This window comes from Hevea brasiliensis, chromosome 11 (genome assembly GCF_030052815.1).
Source record: "Hevea brasiliensis isolate MT/VB/25A 57/8 chromosome 11, ASM3005281v1, whole genome shotgun sequence".
Taxonomy (NCBI): Eukaryota; Viridiplantae; Streptophyta; class Magnoliopsida; order Malpighiales; family Euphorbiaceae; genus Hevea; species Hevea brasiliensis.
The window spans coordinates 68,770,879-68,795,684 of NC_079503.1; the positions used below are offsets into that span (position 1 = coordinate 68,770,879).

At 34.8% G+C, this 24,806-nt stretch overlaps 1 non-coding gene and 1 pseudogene across 1 annotated transcript; one reads left to right on the plus strand and one right to left on the minus strand.

Annotated features, from left to right (window-relative positions):
- Positions 1-7,062: 7,062 nt before the first annotated feature.
- On the minus strand, positions 7,063-7,168 carry LOC131170915 (U6 spliceosomal RNA). Its single transcript, XR_009141679.1, has one exon. It is a non-coding gene; the product is annotated as a U6 spliceosomal RNA (small nuclear RNA).
- Positions 7,169-7,230: 62 nt separating this feature from the next.
- On the plus strand, positions 7,231-7,323 carry LOC131170937 (U6 spliceosomal RNA; annotated as a pseudogene).
- Positions 7,324-24,806: the final 17,483 nt, after the last annotated feature.

Sequence of the window (24,806 nt, forward strand, 5' to 3'; positions counted from 1 at the left end):
GTATGTAATGTATGTAAAGGTATGGACATGTAAAACTGGTCTTGAGCAGTTTGTATAAAGTTTGTAATAAATTTTAGTTTAAATTTCTCTTAATGTAAATTTTTGTAATGATGTATATAACATGTTTTATCTTTAATGAAATATGAAAGGAAGTATTTTGTTTTAAATTGAATGAAATTAATTAATGGTATTTTGATGATTGTTGAATATTGGAAATTGTGAATTTGAATTTTTGGAGATTGATAAATAATGTTGAAATTGATTGGGATGATTGTGAATTTGAAGAAGTGGTTGAGATAAATAATTGGAAGTACTTTTTACAGGTATTTGAAGAACTGTTTTCTCAAAATACAGACGGCATTCTGCCGAAATTTCTATAAAATTTGCGGAAAAATAAAATGGGACAAAAATTTTTACTAGTTTTAAATCTTCGGATAAATGATTTTAATACCTATTAGAAAATGCTCACCACTTATAAAAGTAAGAAAATTGTTTTTAAATCCTTTGTAGGATACTTAATGAGTTATCGGTAGGTGAAGTTTAGTAGTTCATTAGGTATTCTACGGGATCATGTTATGCCTTACAGTGGGGTAAGGTGTGATAATGCATTGACAAGAGTAAACTCCATGTGCTTGTCATAAATGTCACTGGTTCGGCCTACTTATCATGTATAAGTGCCTATCATATTTGTTATATGGCATGAGACTCACCATTCCATCTTATTTATATCTCATATAAATACATTGAGAACAAACATGAATACAATCTTTCTGGATAAGTCATGTCCTGTGTGAAGTATCCTCAATTGTGAACCAATTTATGATACTTTGTGCTAGAAATACTGTCACTCATATTTTTAACAACTTAAGAATAGAATTTTTAACAAAATATCAATGGACCTTTTCTCTTACACATAAATATATTATGTAAATGAAAAAGTGAAAATACCTTTTATTAATAAAACATGAACAAGATACATACTAAATGATATGCTCTATGGCATACTACTAGCAGTTGTTGTGTCTATATTTTTTATTATTGCTTCACATGTGAATTTGGTATCTTATTTTTAATAAACACATAAGTTATATAAAAATATTATAAAGAAATATAAAGAATGGTCAATTAGTGTATATTTTATGTGAATGCCGAGCAAAAGCAATTCATTAATTGTTTCCCTATAAGCAATTTTTTTTGCCTCAAGGTCTATTGATGGTTTCTCGCTTGGTTGCAGCCTTTCTATTTTTCTGGTGGCTTTTGGAAGGCTGCAAATAAAAATTTTAAAAAATTAGTTGCTTTCAATGATAATTAAAATATTATTTTTTAATATGTACCTTATTATGAAATCTATAACTTCTAGGATTTTAGGATTGGTGTGAATTTTTGTTACTAATGTGTTGCTGACATTTATAGAATCTAAAAAAAAGAAAAATGTGTAAGAAGCACTATAAATAAATATTATGTTATTAAAAAAATTTTCTTTTAATGAAGATATTTTCTGGGTACCTTTAAAGATTTAACGCACATTCCAACAAATACCATAATGACTGGTCCATTTTTTTCTTCTTTTACAACTTCAGTTTCAAGAAATTCGATTGTAAATTTTTCCCACAGTGTGATGTTAAGTTCATCTAGGTAACTTGTCAAGAACATCTGCATATGGAAAAAATATTGATTAAAATATGTGAAAAAATTTATCATCCCCGCATAATGGACCAATGTCATTAAATTCCATAAAAGAAAAGTGATCAAATGGAATGAATGTTTCCACTAAATCGGCTTTTTTTATGAATGCATTTTTTGGCAATTTCATTCAATGAGGATGGTGGGTGAACTTGTATTTCCTTTGAGATGGTAGCACAATGAAGCCAAATATATAATATACTTCTCCTTCCTATTAATCACATTAGAAAAGCATCAACATTTCACCTTTTTATGAATCCTTGTATTATTTCTTCTCGTATAAAAATAATATAAATTACGCAGTCTTTATATATCATAATAAGTATATATAAAATGAAATTTATATTTATTGTTTATGTACATTTTCATCTATCATCAAAATGTCAAAGCTAAAGAGCTCATTTGGATTATATGGACTATAAAAGTCCCAAGTTCATGCAATCCTCACTCTGATTCTGACCATTTTGCTGTTTGGATTAATTTCTGACAGTGTTGTGTATGATATGATTCTGCTAGAAATAAACTATGAGTAAAAAGGTATTAATTTGTAATGGAAAAATGAGAAGATAATTTAAAAATGAATAGCGATGAGTAATATGTAAAATTCAAAGGATTTAGGTAATTCATTGAAAATTTCATTGCATACAACATTTTTTGGGTAAAACTCTTTATTGGAATTCACTTGATCGGGGTCACATGGCAGTGTTATTTTTATTCCTTCTTTTAAAGTAACCCTAGATAAAGTAACATATAATTGGCCATGATAAAACACTGTGTTTAAATAAATTCCAACTTATTCGAGAGTTTGTCTTGACTTTTATTAGTAGTCATACAATAATAAATTTTAATTAGGAATTGTCTCATTTTTAATATAAATGGCCAATTTTTTTTGATTGGATGATAAAATAATTCTAGAAATGCAAACTTTATTTCTTGAAAAAGTGCCTATAATTATTTCAATTGCAATCACTCTTTTTCCTAAATCAGTTATCATTAATTAAGTTCCATTACAAAGGCCTATACTAGGATTTAAATTTTTACGTAGCATTATTGGGATATTTATTTTTAAGTTTAGTTCATGTTGTGGGAAACAATTAAATTCTTAAGTATTTAAAAATTCAACAAATACAAAACTTCGAGTTCATCAGTATTTGTAGAAGTTTTAGAAATCAAATCAAAGCTATAATATCTTTTTTGTTTGCCTGGTACCATATTTAACATTTCTTTATTGATTTCATCTACAATTTCATTTGTTGAAGTTATAATTGTTCTTTTTTTAAGGTATAAAGGATCATTGTCCTTTTTCTAGGAAATTTTCATAAATTGTTGATATCATGCTTGTTAATGGAGCATTAGTATTTAGAGTAAGTAATTAGAAAGGTATCTCAGCCCAGTTACTTTCTTTATCAATATTAGAAATTCTAATTGTCTCAGCTAAACCATCTTCAATGAATCAAATCTAATTAGCAAAATTTTTCTGGTAACCAGCAAGTTGGACATTTGATTATCCTATTGAAAGATGTATTTTTTTCTAGCTTGTGCACTTTAAAATATTTCCATAGGTAAGATCTAGTTATTGATATATTTAATATATCTTCTTTGTTTTCCTTAACAATGACAACTAATATCTTTTTAGAATTGCCACCTAACAATATTGTTTTCCACCAAATGAGAGATCTTATGTGGTTGAGTCATGTGACAGAATATGTCTTAATGATTTGTCAACTGCTTCAAAACAATGTTTATGAATCATTGGTGCTTCGTCCCATATCATAAGTGAAGTATGATTTATAAGTGAAGCTAATTGAGTTCCTTTTTTGATTTCATAAGTTGAATTTTCATTTATCTCAGTTGGGATTTTGAATCTTGAATGAGCTGTGCGTCCATCAGACAAAAGTAAAGCTAAAATAACCGATGAAGCTATGACCAAAACAATTTTGCCTTTTGATTTAAGTCATGAAATTATTGGTTTATATAAATATATTTTTCTAGGACCACCATGGCCATACACAGAAAAAATTTGACTGTCGTTGTTATAGACAGATGACAAAACTTCTTCATACATAGCTCTTTATTCTAAATTTAATGTAGCAATCATACTATCATGATCTACTTTTAATTGTTTTACATCATAACTTACCTCTTCAAGTAATAACCTATTATTAATATGAGGTAGAAAAGACTTGTCAGGAAGAGGAAAATTAAAATTAGCTAAAGCAATTGAAGAACATACTTTTTTAAATAATTTTTAGAAATCAAGACTTAAGGGAGATTATGCACATCATGCATTTGATGCTTTATGTCATCATAGAAAAAAATGCCAAAATTTCTTAAATAATTTATTCGAATAAAAAACCTCATAAAAAATATTAGAGTTGCAAACAAATTTCTTAATTCAGATGAGGAAGCCTAAAGTATAGCTTCTTCAATTGCTTCTATCCATTCTTTATCATTACCCAACAAACCATTTGCAAAACATGTAGATTGATATGTAGGATGAATAACATTATTGACTGTTCTTATTTCATCAAAACTTCTAAGGCATTTAACAATGTTTAGTAACATCGCAGATAATATAGCTCACCTGAGTTTGGATGTATATATACAATGTCTTATTTTTCATTTAGTCCATATTTTATCTTTACTATTCCATTCCCAATACATGGGAAATTGACCATAAGTCAATGAATGTGCATCATGAAATAAAGCATTTTCTTGCATCCATTCAATTAACATAGTTTTTTTTTTGAATCAGTTTTATTTACAATAGATCTCAAGTTTTGATTTTATCTATAAATTTTGCAATGGCAAATGCATGGATAAACATTCAGCAGCTGATTTTCTATGATGAATTGAAAATCAGAATAATCTCCATGCAGCTTCATACGGTGAAATGTAATGATAATTCAAATAATTTTTTTATTTCATCAGTGTATTGTTTAGATGAACCTTAAACAACATTACTATCATAGTTGTTTTGTATAACAACTCTTATTCTATCTGAACCTTTATTGATATATTTAAATAAATATTAAATTAGGGTTGTAACACAACAAAATTCAACATTTATATGAGCCTAATATTTAATAACCAAATTTCTATCATACGAACTGCAAACCTATTATCTATATTGTTTCACTTTTTCAACGAACGAATCATTATTTCTACACCTGTATGCAGTAAATCCATTTTTATCTAAACTTGTTTTAGAGAAATTTTTTTAGGATAATGTTTTGAATGTCCTTTTTGCATGCATGGTGAATTTGGATTCATATCACCACATGGACCATGGATCATAAAATTTGAAATAATTTTATAGCCATTTGGGTTATGCTTTTTGTAGGGTAATTCAGTAGATATAACAGAATCTATGTCTTTCATTGTTTTAAGTTTACAGTCTTTTTTTAGTCACACTAAACAATGAACATGCGGTAAGTCTCGCTTTTGGAATTCAATTGTATATGATATAGATATTAAAGTTACAAAATTTTTATTTTTTTAATGTCATCAATTAAATGTTTAAGTTTGGCTTTGAAAATTCGACTTATAATATCTCATCTGTCTTTTTTTTTTTTTTTTTTTTTTTGGTCTTGGAATCATCTGAACATTTGCTTAATTTCAAGCTAATAAAAGTCATGAATAAATCAGGATGCCTATAAAATTTACAAATAGCCATTGCATCATGGTAATGTTCGAGCATGTATTTAGAACTCTTTGTATAATTGAAAGGCAAAATCAAAGCTTTTCCAATATTATTACCATTAGGGTCTCGTCTTGTAACGCCCTCACTTTAGGTAGTCCGTACATTCTACTGTTCCGACGACTAACGTCTGTCCGGACAGCTAGGATATTTGGAACTACAGTTAAAGTAGAGTGAGGAAACATAAATTGATTGAATATAGACTAACTAAAATTAAAGAAAAGTAAAAGAAATGAAGTACAATTCGGTTAAATGAGCCAGGGTCACAGCGATGGGTGACCGTACGGGGAAGTATCGATAAACACAGTTACCGACCCCAGACATGTGAGGAATCCCGAGAGATAATTTTTGGGACTTAATTTAACGGTTAATGAGGTATAAATGATATTAAAAATATCAAAGAAAATCTAGGAAAATTTATTTATTGGTACAGACAAAAATAACTCGACAAGCATAACGAAGGGCATTTTGGTCATTTCAACCCTAGAGTTGAATTTTGACCAAGTGTCAATTAAAATGAGAGAGATTAAAATACCTAAAATAAATTAAAATCATGAATTATGTATAGAAATGGAAAGGAAAAAGAAAATAAATGAAAGAAAAGAAAATTAAATATAATTGTGACATAAGCTATTATGATGTCATAAAATGAAATTAATTAAAAATCCTAACCAATAATGTAACAGTCGGGCTCTAACCACTAGAGGAATTGTCCGCTTTGCCCATAAGCCTCACGGTTTTGTCCCATTGGTGGAATGGAGAACTTCTCAGGAGGTCACTCATTCTAGGATTTCTCTCAAGCGAGCACGCTTAACCTTGGAGTTCTTCCAACTCTCTAAGCCATTCCACCAAAAGGCGCCTCTAGTGATTAGTTCTCCCATTTTATATATCATTACTTTTTGAGCCCAAGACCAACTCTTTGCTTTACCGATGTGGGATTTGCCTAAGGGACCTTTGTCCCTCCCTTTCGGGACTCAGCGTCCTCACTGAGATTTGCCCCATCATTGCCCAAGAGGACACGCTAGCAGCTTTGATACCAATTGTAACGATCGAGCTCCAACCACTAGAGGAATTGTCCGCTTTGGCCATAAGCCTCACGGTTTTGTCCCATGGGTGGAATGGAGAACTTCCCAGGAGGTCACCCATCCTAGGATTTCTCTCAAGCGAGCACGCTTAACCTTGGAGTTCTTCCAACTCTCCAAGCCATTCAACCAAAAGGCGCCTCTAGTGATTAGTTCTCCCATTTTATATATCATTACTTTTTGAGCCCAAGACCATCTCCGTGCTTTGCCGATGTGGGATTTGCCTAAGGGACCTTTCTCCCCCCCTTTTGAGACTCAACGTCCTCACTAAGATTTGCCCCACCATTGCCCAAGAGGACAAGCGAGCGGCTCTGATATAAATTGTAACGATCGAGCTCCAACCACTAGAGGAATTGTTCACTTTGGCCATAAGCCTCACGGTTTTGTCCCATAGGTGGAATGGAGAACTTCCCAGGAGGTCACCCATCCTAGGATTTCTCTCAAGCGAGCACGCTTAACCTTGGAGTTCTTCCAACTCTCCAAGCCATTCAACCAAAAGGTGCCTCTAGTGATTAGTTCCCCCATTTTATATATCATTACTTTTTGAGTCCAAGACCATCTCTGTGCTTTGTCGATGTGGGATTTGCCTAAGGAACCTTTAATTTAGACCATTTCTCGATTTGTGCGTATCATCCTTGCGTAGGGGCCATGCTAATCTTCTCTGTATCGTTCCAATTTTATCGGATGTCCCCCCGAAGATGTCCCCGAAGGGACATCCGATAAAATTGGAACGATACAGAGAAGATTAGCATGGCCCCTGTGCAAGGACATTCGATAAAATTGGAACGATACAGAGAAGATTAGCATGGCCCCTGCGTAAGGATGACACGCACAAATCGAGAAATGGTCCAAATTAAAGGTCCCTTAGGCAAATCCCACATCGGTAAAGCACGGAGATGGTCTTGGGCTCAAAAAGTAATGATATATAAAATGGAGGAACTAATCATTAGAGGCGCCTTTTGGTGAAATGGCTTGCAGAGTTGGAAGAACTCCAAGGTTAAGCGTGCTCGCTTGAGAGAAATCCTAGGATGGGTGACCTCCTAGGAAGTTCTCCTTTCCACCTATGGGACAAAACCGTGAGGCTTATGGCCAAAGCGGACAATTCCTCTAGTGGTTGGAGCCCGATCGTTACAATTGGTATCAGAGTCGCTCGCGTGTCCTCTTGGGCGATGGTGGGGCAAATCTCAGTGAGGACGCTGAGTCTTGAAAGGGGGCGAGGGGAGACAAAGGTCCCTTAGGCAAATCCCACATCGGTAAAGCACGGAGATGGTCTTGGGTTCAAAAAGTAATGATATATAAAATGGGAGAACTAATCACTAGAGGTGCCTTTTAGTGGAATGACTTGGAGAGTTAGAAGAACTCCAAGGTTAAGCGTGCTCACTTGAGAGAAATCCTAGGATGGGTGACCTCCTGGGAAGTTTTCCATTCTACCTATGGGATAAAACCGTGGGGCTTATAGCCGAAGCGGACAATTCCTCTAGTGGTTGGAGCCCCCATTTTATATATCATTACTTTTTGAGACCAAGATCATCTCCGTGCTTTGTTGATGTGGGATTTGCCTAAGGGACCTTTCTCCCCCCCTTTCGGGACTCAGTGTCCTCACTAAGATTTGCCCCACCATCGCCCAAGAAGACACGTGAGCAGCTCTGATACCAAAAGGTCCCTTAGGCAAATCCCACATCGGTAAAGCACGAAGATAGTCTTGGGTTCAAAAAGTAATGATATATAAGATGGGGGAACTAATCACTAGAGGCGCCTTTTGGTGGAATGGCCTGGAGAGTTAGAAGAACTCCAGGGTTAAGCGTGCTCACTTGAGAGAAATCCTAGGATGGGTGACCTCCTGGGAAGTTCTCCATTCCACCTATGGGACAAAACCGTGAGGCTTATGGCCAAAGCGAACAATTCCTCTAGTGGTTGGAGCCCGACCGTTACAATTGGTATCAGAGTTGCTCGCGTGTCCTCTTGGGTGATGGTGGGGCAAACCTCAGCGAGGACGTTGAGTCCCAAAAGGGGGGGAGAAAGTTCCTTTAGGCAAATCCCACATCGGCAAAGCACGGAGATGGTCTTGGGTTCAAAAAGTAATGATATATAAGATGGGGGAACTAATCACTAAAAGGCGCCTTTTGGTGGAATGGCCTGGAGAGTTGGAAGAACTCCAGGGTTAAGCGTGCTCGCTTGAGAGAAATCCTAGGATGGGTGACCTCCTGGGAAGTTCTCCATTCCACGTATGGGACAAAACTGTGAGGCTTATGGCCAAAGCGGATAATTCCTCTAGTGGTTGGAGCCTAATCGTTACAAATAAAATGTTAACAAATTATCATTAAGGGATAAGAAGAAAAATAAAAGAAGACTACATGAGACAAAATTAACAAAAAAGAGAGCCATCTTCTTCTTTTCCTTCTCCCATGGCCGATCCATCACCATCCCAAGCTCCCACCATTTTTACTTTTTCCTAGCTTGATTTCTCCCCTTTTCTTCCCATAAAACCCTAAACACTCTTCACAAAAATTAATCCCCACACCAAGAGGAACATTTTGATTGTCATAAAGTGAAGAAAATTCAAAGTTTTAACAAGCTAAGAAAGTGGTTAAAGAGGTTAGTGCAATAATTCATTTCTATTTCTTTTCTAAGCATGACAAGCTTGCTAAATTAAGTTTGATTGATATGAAATTAAAAGAAATTCATAGGGATAGGAAATTACTAAATTTTGGCAACCATGATAAGAGTTGTGGTTTGATGGTTTTGATGAAATTATTTGTGTTTATTAGTGATATTAATGAGTAATTGTGATGAACAAATTGATTGGCATGTGTTTACATGAATTGAGGAATGTGAGTTAAGGTTTTTGACCTAACTTTGGGGAAATTGATGTGTGTCTTGAAATTGATGATGTTGAGATGATTTAATAACCATTAGAAGTGCCATATATGTCAAATGAAGTTTGTGGAGTTGGGAGAATTGAATTTGGGAGTATTGATTCTTATGCAGAAAATTCGGACCTTTGAGTCCAGTGTATTGTTTGAGTTATAACTAGAGTTGTGTTGCTCCAATTAGTGTGAGGCCAATTGGAGATGAAACCTAGGACAAAATGCCCCATTTTTTTATGAAGAAACCATGACCAAATTCTGTCTATAAGTTGACCAATTTACTGTCCCAATCCGGATGTCCAGACATTGAACCTAGAAAATTGACCAAATGAATTCATTTGGCCATAACTTCCTCTAGACATGTCCAAATGACCTGATTTTTGTGTCATTGGAAAGATTAGACATAGGACTACAACTTTCATTAGGAACACTAAGCCCAAAAATGTAACATCCTCCCGGTAGCAATTTCGCACAGTCTACTGTTACGGTGACCGATGTCGGTCCGGACAGCTAGAACATTCGGAAAAATATTTAAACTTAAGTGAGAAACCAAAATTTACTCAAATATTAATAAGAAACATTTAGTAAAAATTTTAGAAATAAAATACAACCAAGTCAAAAGAGCCGGTGCCCAAGCGATGGATAACCAGAGGTAAGTTGCGGTTCTCACAACGAGGAGCCCTAGACCCGGGGAAAAAATTATAAAATAATTTTTGGGACTCCAGAGAAGGGTTATTGAGGTTCCCATGGCATTAGAATGCCAAGAAAATACCTAGAAAAATTTTTCAATTGGTACAAACAATTTTGACCCGTTAAGCCAAACGGAGGGCATTTTGGTCATTTCGCCTTCGGAGGTGATTTTTGGCCGACTTGTCCTGTTGAGTAAATAATTATTATGACATAAAATGTGAATAAATATTGTTGAAAATTGAATTGAAAATGATTAGAAAAGAAAAATCAATAAAATGCCAAATATGACATCATTATTATGTCATTTAAAAGCTCCACCAATCACATGCAAGCAATCCATTTAATTAACAAATAAAAAGAGATAAATATGGCCAAAAACAAAAGAAATCAGCTGCTCTTCTTCTCCTTCTTCTTCACCAAAACGTGAACCTCTCCTTCTTCTCCCTCCATTGATTTTTTTCAATCAAGCTCCATTTCTCTCTTCTTTTCACCATAAACCCTAAACCCCTTTCATTAAAATTTGTTCACTCATCTTGGGAGAGTGTTTGGCAGCCTAGAAAAGGGAGGAAAATGAAGATTTAACTTGGGAAAATTTTGCCATTAAAGAGGTTAGTGCTCTATATACTTAAAAACTCTTTGATTTCATAAATAGCAACTTGAATTTAGTGAGAAAATGTAAATTAAATGAACAAAAATTCTTGTGAAGGTGTACATGAATTTCGGCTGCCCTAGCTATGGAATAGGAGGAAGTGTTTTTGATGAGCTTAAAGTGAATTAGAAACCATGTTTGAAGTTTATAAACATAAGAATGGTGAATTAATAGCTAACTAAGGTAAAGTGTAGAAATCATAACTTGGAACTAGGGTTTTTGGGGTAAAATGTGAACTTGGCCTATGCAATTGTTAAAGAACCTTTTAATGGTCAATTAGTGACCATTTGAGATAATTTGACCAACAAATGGACAGAAAAATGAGATTGCAAAGTGAGGATTGCAGGCTGCCCTAGGGCAGCAGCATAGGGACTGAAAATTCAGTCCCTTTGCACTGCCATAACTTGGGCTGTGTTAGTCCAATTGGTGTTTGGCCAATTGGACATGAAACTAGGCTTATAATGGCACATTTTTGCTGAAGAAACCATGCCCAAAAGACCAAAGCAAGAGGACCAAAACTTGGCCCCAATCCGGATACCCTGCACTGAATTCTGCAGAATTGACCAAATGAACAGTAACTGTTCATTTGGCCATAACTCACTGTAGATTTGGTCAATTGGCCTGAAATTTTTACAGCAACAAGTTAAGACATAGACAAACAACTTTCATGAAGGAACCTACCCCAAATTATGGCCAGAACCCATCCAACCAAGTGACTCTAGTTACTGTTCATGCACTGTAGATATGGTAAATCTGCAGATTTGGCAATCCGGCCAGCTTGGGTTTTTGGGTCATATCTGGAGCTACAAAACTCCAAATGGAGTGATTCAAAAAAGGAAATTCAACTAGACAAAATAAGGAACAACTTTCATGTTTTGAATTTCTTCAAATTCCCACAGTAACAGTGTCCAATGGAACAGTGAAATTGACTCACCAAAACTGAAAATTTTGCTTGTGTTGAGTTACACTTTGGAATGGTATTAACACTTAATGCTAACAAGTTTTAAACACCAAATGTGGTATGTTAGGAGTGCCAAAGTCAATGTACACATTTTTATTCTAAAAGTCAATATTTTTGTTGACCAATGAGGTGAATAGTGACACCAAAACTAAAAATTGGCAATTTTGCCAAAATGACCTAAGCTTTGAGAAAGTGACTAAAACTAACAAGTTTTAAATGCAAAATGGGGTACATTGGGAGTGTTAAAACCAATGCACCTATGTTTTATGCAAAAGTCAACATTTTAGTTGACTAATGAAATGAATAGTGACATGAAAACTTGAAATTCAAAAATTGTGAAACTTAAAAATGCAAAATGCCCTAGTAGGCCTAATGTGATTGGTTTGGATAGTTTGGTATGCCAATAGGGTATTGTGATAGCAGTACTGCGAAAGGAAAGGCTTTATGCCGTATTCATGGCTTTATGCCAGTATTCATGGCTTTTATGCCCGTATTCATGGCTTTTATGCCAATTATGTGATATCATGGCTTTTTAGCCATACAGACTGCATACGTGGTTGACGTTCTGCGTCCCATGGTATGACGGCCCGAGGCACCGCGGTGTCTAGTGCCAACGACCCGTTATCCAGTCCAGTCGTCCAGTATAGGTTACTTGGGCATGGAAAAGTATAACTGTAATTGAACTGATTATTAAAGAAAATACGAAAATTAAGTATCAGGAATGATTACAAAAATACAAAGAAGCTCAAGATCATGAAGAAAATAATTAACGAAATGCATGAAGAAGATAATATCATAAAACATGATTAGCCCTCGACTAAACAATAAGTCAGTAATTATTCATCTCTTATGAACACAATAGCAAGGAAATTATTATTTTTATTTGCATATTATATTTTCTTGTATTATTGGCACCACTAAGCTTTATGCTTAGCGCGTCGCTTTTCCAACGCGTAGGTACTGAAGATTTGGACAGAGGGCCCAGTAGACCACAGATTCGGTAAGGCAGTTCACAGTTCTGCATAGTGTCTGTGTCACCTCACTGTCAGCAGTGCATTGGTAGGACGCTAGATGTCATTTTGGGTATTTTGTAATTGATTTTATTTTCTCATATGTATTTGAACTTATGTAATATATTTTGATATTCATGTAAATAATGAAAAGTGTGGTTGAAATGAAAAAAGTGAATGTTTATCTATGATATATGCATGGTATCATATGAGATGAATGATTGAAAATTGAAATTGGGAAATGAATGGTTGACAAATGTTGAGATGATGATTATTGGAGTTTGAGAGTAATTGAATACGAATATATGAATATTGGAAGCGTTTTTCACAGGTTCCGAAGAACTGTTTTCTCCATTTTTAGCCGGTACTCCGCCGGATTTTTCATAAAATTTTCGGAACCTCAAATAAATTATAATTTCGACAAAAGGCTTAAATAAATTATATTTCACAAGTTATATTAAAAAGGAAGAATAAAAATGAATTAAGATAAAATAGAGTGCTCGGCACACTGAGTGGCATAACTTGCTCGGCTACACTGTAGTCGGGTAAGGGGTGTCACATTTAGTGGTATCAGAGCCAGGTTTAGGCATTTCTGGACCTAGATAGATTGCATATCATGCGTTGCATTCATAAGAGTCGAGGTGACACTATTGCAGATCTGTATTTCTTGTTTATTTTAGGTTAAGGTATGGAATAAGAGAGTGAAGAGACAATGAGATAGTGAATGGAGATGAGAAGGAGACTGTATTTAAGATGAAAAAGGATGAGTACATAACTGTTTGAGGATAGGATTGAGACTAAGGAGAAAGTGAAGTAGGATAACACAGAAAGGTGAAGAAACAAGGAGGTAGTAACTCCCCGATTACTTAAGTCAGGTAAATTTCGAGGACGAAATTTAAATAAGAGGGGAAGAGTTGTAACATCCTCCCGGTAGCAATTCACGATCTCTTTATTCCGGTGACAGTGTCCATCGGAGACTAGAACGTTCTGAAAAATATTTATACTTATTGGAGAAACCAAAATTTACTCAAATATTAATAAGAAACATTTAGTAAAAATTTTAGAAATAAAATACAACCAAGTCAAATTAGACTCTGCCCAAGCGATGGATAACCAGAGGTAAGTTACTGATTCTATAGCGAGGAGCCCTAGACAGGGAAAAAATTATAAAATAATTTTTGGGACTCCAGAGAAGGGTTATTGAGGTTCCCATGGCATTAGAATGCCAAGAAAATACCTAGAAAAATTTTTCAATCGGTACAGACAATTTTGACCCGTTAAGCCAAACGGAGGGCATTTTGGTCATTTCGCCTTCGGAGGTGATTTTTGGCCGACTTGTCCAGTTGAGTAAATAATTATTATGACATAAAATGTGAATAAATATTGTTGAAAATTGAATTGAAAATGATTAGAAAAGAAAAATCAATAAAATGCCAAATATGACATCATTATTATGTCATTTAAAAGCTCCACCAATCACATGCAAGCAATCCATTTAATTAACAAATAAAAAGAGATAAATATGGCCAAAAACAAAAGAAATCAGCTGCTCTTCTTCTCCTTCTTCTTCACCAAAACATGGACCTCTCCTTCTTCTCCCTCCATTGATTTTTTTCAATCAAGCTCCATTTCTCTCTTCTTTTCACCATAAACCCTAAACCCCTTTCATTAAAATTTGTTCACTCATCTTGGGAGAGTGTTTGGCAGCCTAGAAAAGGGAGGAAAATGAAGATTTAACTTGGGAAAATTTTGCGATTAAAGAGGTTAGTGCTCTATATACTTAAAAACTCTTTGATTTCATAAATAGCAACTTGAATTTAGTGAGAAAATGTAAATTAAATGAACAAAAATTCTTGTGAAGGTGTACATGAATTTTGGCTGCCCTAGCTATGGAATAGGAGGAAGTGTTTTTTATGAGCTTAAAGTGAATTAGAAACCATGTTTGAAGTTTATAAACATAAGAATGGTGAATTAATAGCTAACTAAGGTAAAGTGTAGAAATCATAACTTGGAACTAGGGTTTTTGGGGTAAAATGTGAACTTGGCCTATGCAATTGTTAAAGAACCTTTTAATGGTCAATTAGTGACCATTTGAGATAATTTGACCAACAAATGGACAGAAAAATGAGATTGCAAAGTGAGGATTGCAGGCTGCCCTAGGGCAGCAGCATAGGGACTGAAAATTCAGTCCCTTTGCACTGCCATAACTTGGGCTGTGTTAGTCCAATTGGTGTTTGGCCAATTGGACATGAAACTAGGCTTATAATGGCACATTTTTGCTGAAGAAACCATGCCCAAAAGACCAAAGCAAGAGGACCAAAACTTGGCCCCAATCCGGATACCCTGCACTGAATTCTGCAGAATTGACCAAATGAACAGTAACTGTTCATTTGGCCATAACTCACTGTAGATTTGGTCAATTGGCCTGAAATTTTTACAGCAACAAGTTAAGACATAGACAAACAACTTTCATGAAGGAACCTACCCCAAATTATGGCCAGAACCCATCCAACCAAGTGACTCTAGTTACTGTTCATGCACTGTAGATATGGTAAATCTGCAGATTTGGCAATCCGGCCAGCTTGGGATTTTGGGTCATATCTGGAGCTACAAAACTCCAAATGGAGTGATTCAAAAAAGGAAATTCAACTAGACAAAATAAGGAACAACTTTCATGTTTTGAATTTCTTCAAATTCCCACAGTAACAGTGTCCAATGGAACAGTGAAATTGACTCACCAAAACTGAAAATTTTGCTTGTGTTGAGTTACACTTTGGAATGGTATTAACACTTAATGCTAACAAGTTTTAAACACCAAATGTGGTATGTTAGGAGTGCCAAAGTCAATGTACACATTTTTATTCTAAAAGTCAATATTTTTGTTGACCAATGAGGTGAATAGTGACACCAAAACTAAAAATTGGCAATTTTGCCAAAATGACCTAAGCTTTGAGAAAGTGACTAAAACTAACAAGTTTTAAATGCAAAATGGGGTACATTGGGAGTGTTAAAACCAATGCACCTATGTTTTATGCAAAAGTCAACATTTTAGTTGACTAATGAAATGAATAGTGACATGAAAACTTGAAATTCAAAAATTGTGAAACTTAAAAATGCAAAATGCCCTAGTAGGCCTAATGTGATTGGTTTGGATAGTTTGGTATGCCAATAGGGTATTGTGATAGCAGTACTGCGAAAGGAAAGGCTTTATGCCGTATTCATGGCTTTATGCCAGTATTCATGGCTTTTATGCCCGTATTCATGGCTTTTATGCCAATTATGTGATATCATGGCTTTTTAGCCATACAGAGACATCGTGGTTGGCGTTACTGCGTCCCATGGTATGACGGCGAAACGCGCGGTGTCTAGTGCCAACGACCCGTTATCGATCGATCGTCGAAGATAGGTTACTTGGGCATGGAAAAGTATAACTGTAATTGAACTGATTATTAAAGAAAATACGAAAATTAAGTATCAGGAATGATTACAAAAATACAAAGAAGCTCAAGATCATGAAGAAAATAATTAACGAAATGCATGAAGAAGATAATATCATAAAACATGATTAGCCCTCGACTAAACAATAAGTCAGTAATTATTCATCTCTTATGAACACAATAGCAAGGAAATTATTATTTTTATTTGCATATTATATTTTCTTGTATTATTGGCACCACTAAGCTTTATGCTTAGCGTCGCTTTGCAATGCGTGATGCGAAGATTTGGACAGAGGGCCCAGTAGACCACAGATTCGGTAAGGCAGTTCACAGTTCTGCATAGTGTCTGTGTCACCTCACTGTCAGCAGTGCATTGGTAGGACGCTAGATGTCATTTTGGGTATTTTGTAATTGATTTTATTTTCTCATATGTATTTGAACTTATGTAATATATTTTGATATTCATGTAAATAATGAAAAGTGTGGTTGAAATGAAAAAGTGAATGTTTATCTATGATATATGCATGGTATCATATGAGATGAATGATTGAAAATTGAAATTGGGAAATGAATGGTTGACAAATGTTGAGATGATGATTATTGGAGTTTGAGAGTAATTGAATACGAATATATGAATATTGGAAGCGTTTTTCACAGGTTCCGAAGAACTGTTTTCTCCATTTTTAGCCGGTACTCCGCCGGATTTTCCATAAAATTTTCGGAACCTCAAATAAATTATAATTTCGACAAAAGGCTTAAATAAATTATATTTCACAAGTTATATTAAAAAGGAAGAATAAAAATGAATTAAGATAAAATAGAGTGCTCGGCACACTGAGTGGCATAACTTGCTCGGCTACACTGTAGTCGGGTAAGGGGTGTCACAAAAAATACCTCTAACCAAATGAAATTGCTAGCCCAAGTGAGGCCACCAAACTGACCAGAACCATTCTGCCCAGAATTTCCTAGACTAAAGCTCACCTGACCAGTTTTGGCAAAATGGCCATAACTTGGTCTATAAAAATCTAAATGCAATGAAACCAATGGAAAAAGTTTTATAAGACATAGGCCTACAATATTGGTCTTTTGACCAAAACCCAAAACCCAAAGGAATTAGGTCAAATGCTTAAAAGAACTTAGTACATCCAAACCTGGAAATTTATCCAATTTCATCTGACCCCGGATTAGTGTTTACAGCATATCTTCCACTAGAAAACTCCATTTAGGATGAGCCATACCTTTTCAGAAACCTAAGATACAGGGATCTAACTTTGGTTTAGAAACCTTCTTCAAATTATGAATGTAAGAATCTTAAAAATCCACTCGCAGTCACTGACCTGAACTAGAACCCTGAAGACATAGTATACCTGAGTCTAGGCCAGTGATTTGGCTATAACTAATTCTAAAAAATTAGGAAAATTGTGATTCAAAATTCTAAGTTACCATAAGATATAGGGCAACAAATCCTATGAAGAACACTAGACCTAAAAGTGACTGCAACTTATTCAATAAAATTTGTAAAGTGCAATTACAAAATCTGCCTAGTCAAGGAACTAGAATTAGGAAGTGAACTAGTTATGGTTATTTGACCATAACTTGAGTTCTAAAAGCCCAAATGACATGATTAAAAAGGAAAAACAAAGATAACACATAAAGGAACAATTTCTATGAAGAATGTATGGCCAAACAATGGCCACATCTTAATCAATTTGCTAGATGAACTTAAGATACCCAAACCTGGACCTTGAGAAAGGTTCCAAAAATGACTTGTTACATGATATAAAGTTAATCAAAATGAATTGTTGGATATAAATGTGACATGAATGTACATGAGGGACTTAAGTTCCCATCATAAGTAATATGAAAATGTTATTAAATACAACTAGCACATAATATGAAACTATAAATACTTAATAATATGAAACTATAAATACTTAATAATATGAATTTGCCCAAAGTGTATCTAGACTTACTTATATAGTGTGGATCGATTGGTATACCAATTAGGGATTATAAACTGTAGTACTGCCCGCAGGGAATGATCATTAATGGACAACATATGTCTAATATGATTGTTCTACTGGCTTTATACCTGCTCGATGGCTATAATGCCTATTATTATTATTACTGGCTTATGCCTGCCCGCTGGCCTTGTGCATGACATGACCGTTGTATACTTGATAGACATACGGATGTCTAACTTGTATACTCCCGTGTATCCAGTCTTTATAGTTTGTCGTAGGTTACTTGGGCACAGAAATAAGTAGAAATCTTTAATTGAAATAAATACATGAGAAGATTATTAAGGTGAACTTCATTGAATTAAACATAAGGTACATGATAAAAAGATTCCGATTAATTTATTTTGTCCAAAGTTCTATAAACATGTAAAAGACCTATAAATTCATAAAATTTTATATTTCCTTATAAGAATACACGTAGAATAATTATTTCAGTTATTTTTTTATTTTTATTTTAATATATGTACCACTAAGCGTTATGCTTAGCGCGTTGGTTCTTACCACGCGTAGGTACTGGAGGGCACCAGCAGCCGCAATAGTAGCAGGAGAGTACAGATAGAGAGGATCAGATCTGCTACAGGGTTAGTGTCACCTCAACAGTTCATTTTGGGTAGGCTCATGTGTATTTAAATTTTGCATTTTGGATCACTGTATATAAGTAAATAATGCAAATAATTTTGGATTGTAAATTATTGCATATGTAAACTTTATATGAATGAAATGTAATTTATTTTCTTGAAATTGATATGAGCATGAGAAGTGACATGATGAAATGGATATAAATTGTTTTAACAGGTAACATGAAACCCACCATGCACTAATAGAACAGAGGAGACTCTATCTGGGTCTCCATAAAAATAAAATGGGATAAAAAAAAAATTCTACAAGTGAGATAATAAAATTAAATGGACATTAAATTAATATTGAAAATGATAAAATAGAATAGGGTGCTCCGGCACCGAATGTAGCACGCCTTACTCGGCTATATTGTAGACGGGAGAGGGGTGTTACATTTATTGGTATCAGAGCAAAGGTTTAAGCGTTCCTAGGCATGGGTAGATAGAAAGATATAGTGTGCATAATATGCATGAGCCCTTATTTAGGAGTCAAGGTGACACTAATGCAGATCTGTTCTTTATTTGTTTTATAGGATTGATGGAGTCCGATCCTTCAGAGGAAGGGTCTTACAGACCAGTGGAGGAGGAGGAGATTGGTAGTTATGCACCTGTCCGTAGTCAGGGGCGAGACAGGAGAGAGGAGTCATCTCAGGGTATAGCGGGTAGAACGCAGCAGGCGTTTTTGGAGTAAATGACTCAGATGCTCTGCCAGTTTACCGGAGCCACCCCACAGCCTACACAACGGTCCCCACTAGAGAAGTTAAGAAAGTATGGGGCCATTGACTTTATGGGTAAGAAGGAGGACGACCCATCTGCTGCTGAGCATTGGTTAGAACAGACTAAGAGAGTGCTGAGGCAGTTACATTGCATGCCAGAGCAATAGATAGAGTGCATTCTGCCGTTACTACAAGGGGAAGCCTACCAGTGGTGAGATACAGTGTCTAGAGCGGTATAGCCGACGGAGCTTACTTGGGATTTCTTTCTGACTGAGTTCAGAAAGAAGTATATTAGTCATATATACTTAGAGGCCTGAAGGAGAGAGTTTCTGACCTTGAGGCAGAGACAATTAACGGTCTCTGAGTATGAGAGGGAGTTTGTGAGGCTGGGTAGATATGCACAGGAGGTAATGCCTACAGAGGCAGAGAGGTGCCGTAGGTTTGAGGATGGACTGAACGATAATATCAGGATTTTAGTGACAGCACATGGGTATACAAATTTCTCTCGGCTAGTGGCTGCATCACTAAATGTAGAGAGAGTATGAAATGAGGAGCAGTCTAGGAGAGATAGATAGCAAAAGAGGAGTTCTGGAGAAGGTCAGTCCAGTACACCAGTTTCTGAGGCTAAGAGGCCCAAGGTTTCCCAGAGCTAGGGCCAGAGACAGGGATCTCAGTTTACTCAGAGAGGAGGACAATCCAGAGCATCAGTGGGGAGTTCTCTAGGCACTGCAGTAGAGGAATTTACCTCTATACCATTATGCACCTACTATGAGAAGAGGCACCGAGGAGAGTGCCGATTATTGACAGGGGGATGCTTTCGATGCGGAGCTACTGACCATTTTCTATGGGATTGTCCCCATAGGAGTGTTCCCACTGCCCCACCACCGACAAAGAGATCTGCCCCCGCAGCTCAGAGGGGTAGACGACCTATGAGGCCAGAGGCTACGGGTGTTAGTAGTATGCCCTAGAGCATATCATTTAGTATGTATCTTGTACATGTTTTATTAATAAAAAGCATTTTCACTTTTTCGTTTACATAATATATTTATGTGTAATAGAAAAGGTCCATTGATATTTTGCTAGAAATTCTATTCTTAAGTTGTTAAGAATATGAGTGACAGTGTTTCTAGCACAAAGTATCATAAATTGGTTCACATTCGAGGATACTTCACAATAAGAACATGACTTATCCAGAAAGATTGTAATCATGTTTGTTCCCAAGTTATTTATATGAGATGTAAATAAGATGGAATGGTGAGTCTCATGCCATATAACAAACATGATAGGCACTTATACATGATAAGTAGGTCGAACCAGTGACATTTATGACAAGCACATGGAGTTTACTCTTGTCGATGCATTATCATAAATCATATCAGTGCATATAATCTTTAGACCTGAGATAGCACAGTTATCTTGTGTATAGGTGGTTTGAGTTTGATACTGCTTTCATACTTGTACTGTGTATGGGTATATGGGCATGTGTTGGGTCCTACTAGTTATATATGGAGGTAGGTGTTGATCAAGATGGAATCTGTTACCCTAAGTAAATAGGGATAAAATCCTATGTTCATTTAATTGTTCTTGATGTTTCAAGTTCCTAGCCAGGACAGATAGATTTATTCAGAAAAAAGTTTTTGATGAGAAAATCTTTTTAATCAAGAACTGGAATTAAAAGATAACATAATATTCATAGCAAATGGGGTTTGACATAAACCATGACTCCAGCTCGAATTGGGATTTTGTAACAGAGAGATTCTAGTGCATGGTAACATATGATTATAGGTTCATTTAAGGTAAACCTTATTACTAATTGGGTGGCCATGGCATGCTATGCTAGGTGTTAACCATAGTCTATAAGGTGCGTAAAATGATTTAGAGAAATCATTTATGGTAAGAAAGAGTTCTGATGATATTAAGAGTTGATATCATATCTCATTGCCAATTAGTGATGAGCCTAGTAAGTCACACACATACACAAGTAATCACCAAATTAAATATGATTTAATTAATTAATTAAATATGTTTGATTTGCAATTAGATTGCAAAGTCCCTAGCATGGCTTGAAACCCAATCTAGGTTATTGGATTTATAGTATAAGTTAAATTTATATTTAAAGTGTTTAAATATGAATTTAATTATGAGAAATTAATTAATAGAGATTAATTAATTAATTTATATTTGATATAAATTGATTAGAAGAAGAGAAATAATTATTTTGGGTTGAGAACTCAAAAATTAAGACACAGGGGTATTTTGGTCATTTCACAAGGTGACATGTGGCACCATGAGATGGTGACACATGGCACTACACATAAGCTTGCCATATGTCTTTTAATCATGTAAGATGATTAAAGTCAAGATTAAATATAGATTTGACACTTGGCACAATGTGATTGGGTCAATTAAACCTAGAACCAATCAGAAGGTGACATGTGGCAAGGGTTTTAAGTGGTGACCTAGCTATATAAGGAAAAGGATGAAAAAAAAAAATAATAATCTGCTCTTTTTTACAAAGGTGCTGCCACCCTTGGTTACCTCTCCCTCTCTTCTTCTTCAACTCTCATCAATTTAAAGAGATTTGCCAATAATCTCTTAAATTAAAAATACTAGAAATCGTTTCTAGTGTCCTATTTACAGCTGTAATATCTTAAAAGGCAAAACTTGAATTTCTAATTGATTAGAAAGGCTTGAGAAGCTGTTCAAGGGACTGTCATTGGTGATCTTGGTGTGAACAAGCTAGAGGGATAATATCTGGTGTCCTAGGCACATCCCAAAGGTGCCAAACACACTGCAGTGCATCAAAAAGGTTAGTGCACTTGTTCTTGATCTAATCTAGGATTCTAATGAATTAATCTATTAATTCTAAAATCTTAAATGGCAAATGTAGATCCAAAAATATATTAAAAGAGTTTTAATATATTGTTTTTTTATTGAAATCAAATAGATAAAAGTAAATCTTGCATGATGCATGAGACCCTAGGAGAAAAATTTTTGAATTCAATGATCTAAACTTATGTTTTTCATGCTTCCGCTCCTTCAATTGGTATCAGCGCCACTATATTTGCTATTTAGATTGTTGATTATATGATTTTATTGTGTGGTTTGATCATGAGATGATTGATCATTACTGGTTGCATCAAAAAAGGTGGCTGCATGGATGGGACTCCATATGTGTGCATGGTTTGTGCACTCCTTATGGTGCGCATAGTTTTGGGCAATGTTTGTGCAATTGTTGTATGATCTAATGCTCATAATTATATCCATTTTGTGTCTAATTAAATTGTTTAATTAGATTTTAAATCACACAATTAAATTTTGATTCAAATCTTAATTTTTAAATTTGTTTGAATGTGATTCAAATCTAAATTTTTAAATTTGTTTGAATGTGATTCAAATCTGAAATTTTAAATTTGTTTGAATCATATTCAAGTCTGGATTTTTAAGTTGAATATGAGATATTCTATTTAATTTAAGTTTTTAAATTTGTTTGAATGTGATTCAAATCTGAATTTTTAGATTTGTTTGAATCATATTCAAATCTGGATTTTTAAGTTGAGTATGAGATATTCAATTTAATCTTAGTATATATGTTTTATTTAATTGTTAAATAGTGATATGCATGATGGATGATCATGGATAATAAAAGACCAATGTGATTGGATTTATTTCTTTTATGTTTCTTTGGGTTGTAAATTAATTAATTAATTTTAATTTTTTTTGGGCATGTATTATAAAGGTTGTAATATTTTGGTTGTAATTTCATTTATTTGGTTCTTGTAAATTCGCCTTGGTATGCTAAGGATTACTATGTAATAGGATTGCAATAAGATCAAGGAGGTCAAGAGCATTGGTGGGACCAGTGGGAGGAATTCAAGATCAAGTGTTGATTATGTACTCTTTCAGCAACTCTTGTAATATGAATGAATGAAATACACCTACGAATGCCCTGATTCAATTCTTGGTGGCTCACAATTGAATCCCTTAGAAAGTCCATGATCATACCATATTTATTGTTTATCCATGAATGCATGAGATGTATGGGAATGTATGCAAGTATATGATATATGCATGCTAATTGGATAATGTGCAAAGTGAGACCTTAATAGTAATTAGGACGACCACAAAATCTTCCAAACAAATGATTAAGTTGGATATGGTATAATTAAAATAATTATAACATGGGCCCTCCATTGGGGCAATTATTTTAAAAAATTTTAAATAGTTGCATATGATGCAATTAATTTAAGAGACTTTCTTAAGAATAATTGTTAAGCATGAGATGTTGTAAATATGTAAATGGTTTGGTAGCCAATAATGGACGTGTCTGAGGACATTAAAATTATTTGCATGTTTACTGGCTCAATGGGATCAACTTAACTAATGCAAGATAAGTCAATAATGGATGTGCCTGAGATTTTGAGCATTAGGGGCTAGATAAAGGATTGAACCTCACATGAGATGTGATGGGCAAGGAGTTGCTCACTTATAGTTTATTGTAATTCCAATAATGGATGTGCCTGAGGATGATCAATAAGATTATAAAAATTCAATCACCCACTAGAAATCCATCCAACTAGGATTTCTGTTTTTTACTTTGAAAGTGTAGGATTTGCTAAGTTAGTGGGAGGACCAATTTGATTAAAAACCCATAATCATTTTGGTTAATTATATAATACATTTACTAATTAATCTTATTATTTTCTGCAGTTAATTTTCTAATAATAATGAGCACACCACAACCACCACCATCCAATATCCTTGCAAGCATACTTGATCGCAATAGGTTGACAGGACCTAATCTATCTGATTGGTTAATAAATTTGAAACTTGTCCTAAACCTTGAACATATAGGATATGTTTTAGACTCAAATGTTCCTAGTCCCTTACCTCCAGAGGCCACTCAAGAGGAACATGAAACTTTGGACAAGTGAAAGGAGCATGACACATGAGCCAAGTGTTACATGCTTGCTTCTATGAGTAATGAGTTATAGAAGTAGCATGAGAACATGCAGAGTGCGAGTGAGATCCTCCTTCACCTATAAGAGTTGTATGGTGAGCACAGTAGAAATGCTAGGTATGAGATATCTAAACAGCTGCTCCGCATGAGGATGTCTGTGGGACAGAATGTTGGGGATCATGTCCACAAGATGATTCGGCTGATTAAGCAACTAGAACATCTTGACTTTAACATGGACTTCCAACTGCAAACGGATTTGATCCTTCAGTCCCTTCCTGAGTCTTTTGGGAATCTTGTGACAAATTTTCATATGACTAAACAGGAATGCACCTTGGCTGGTTTACTCAATATGTTGGTTATTGCCCAAAAGAATATTCCGGGCAATAAAGGAAAAAAGGTAGCTTTGATTGCAT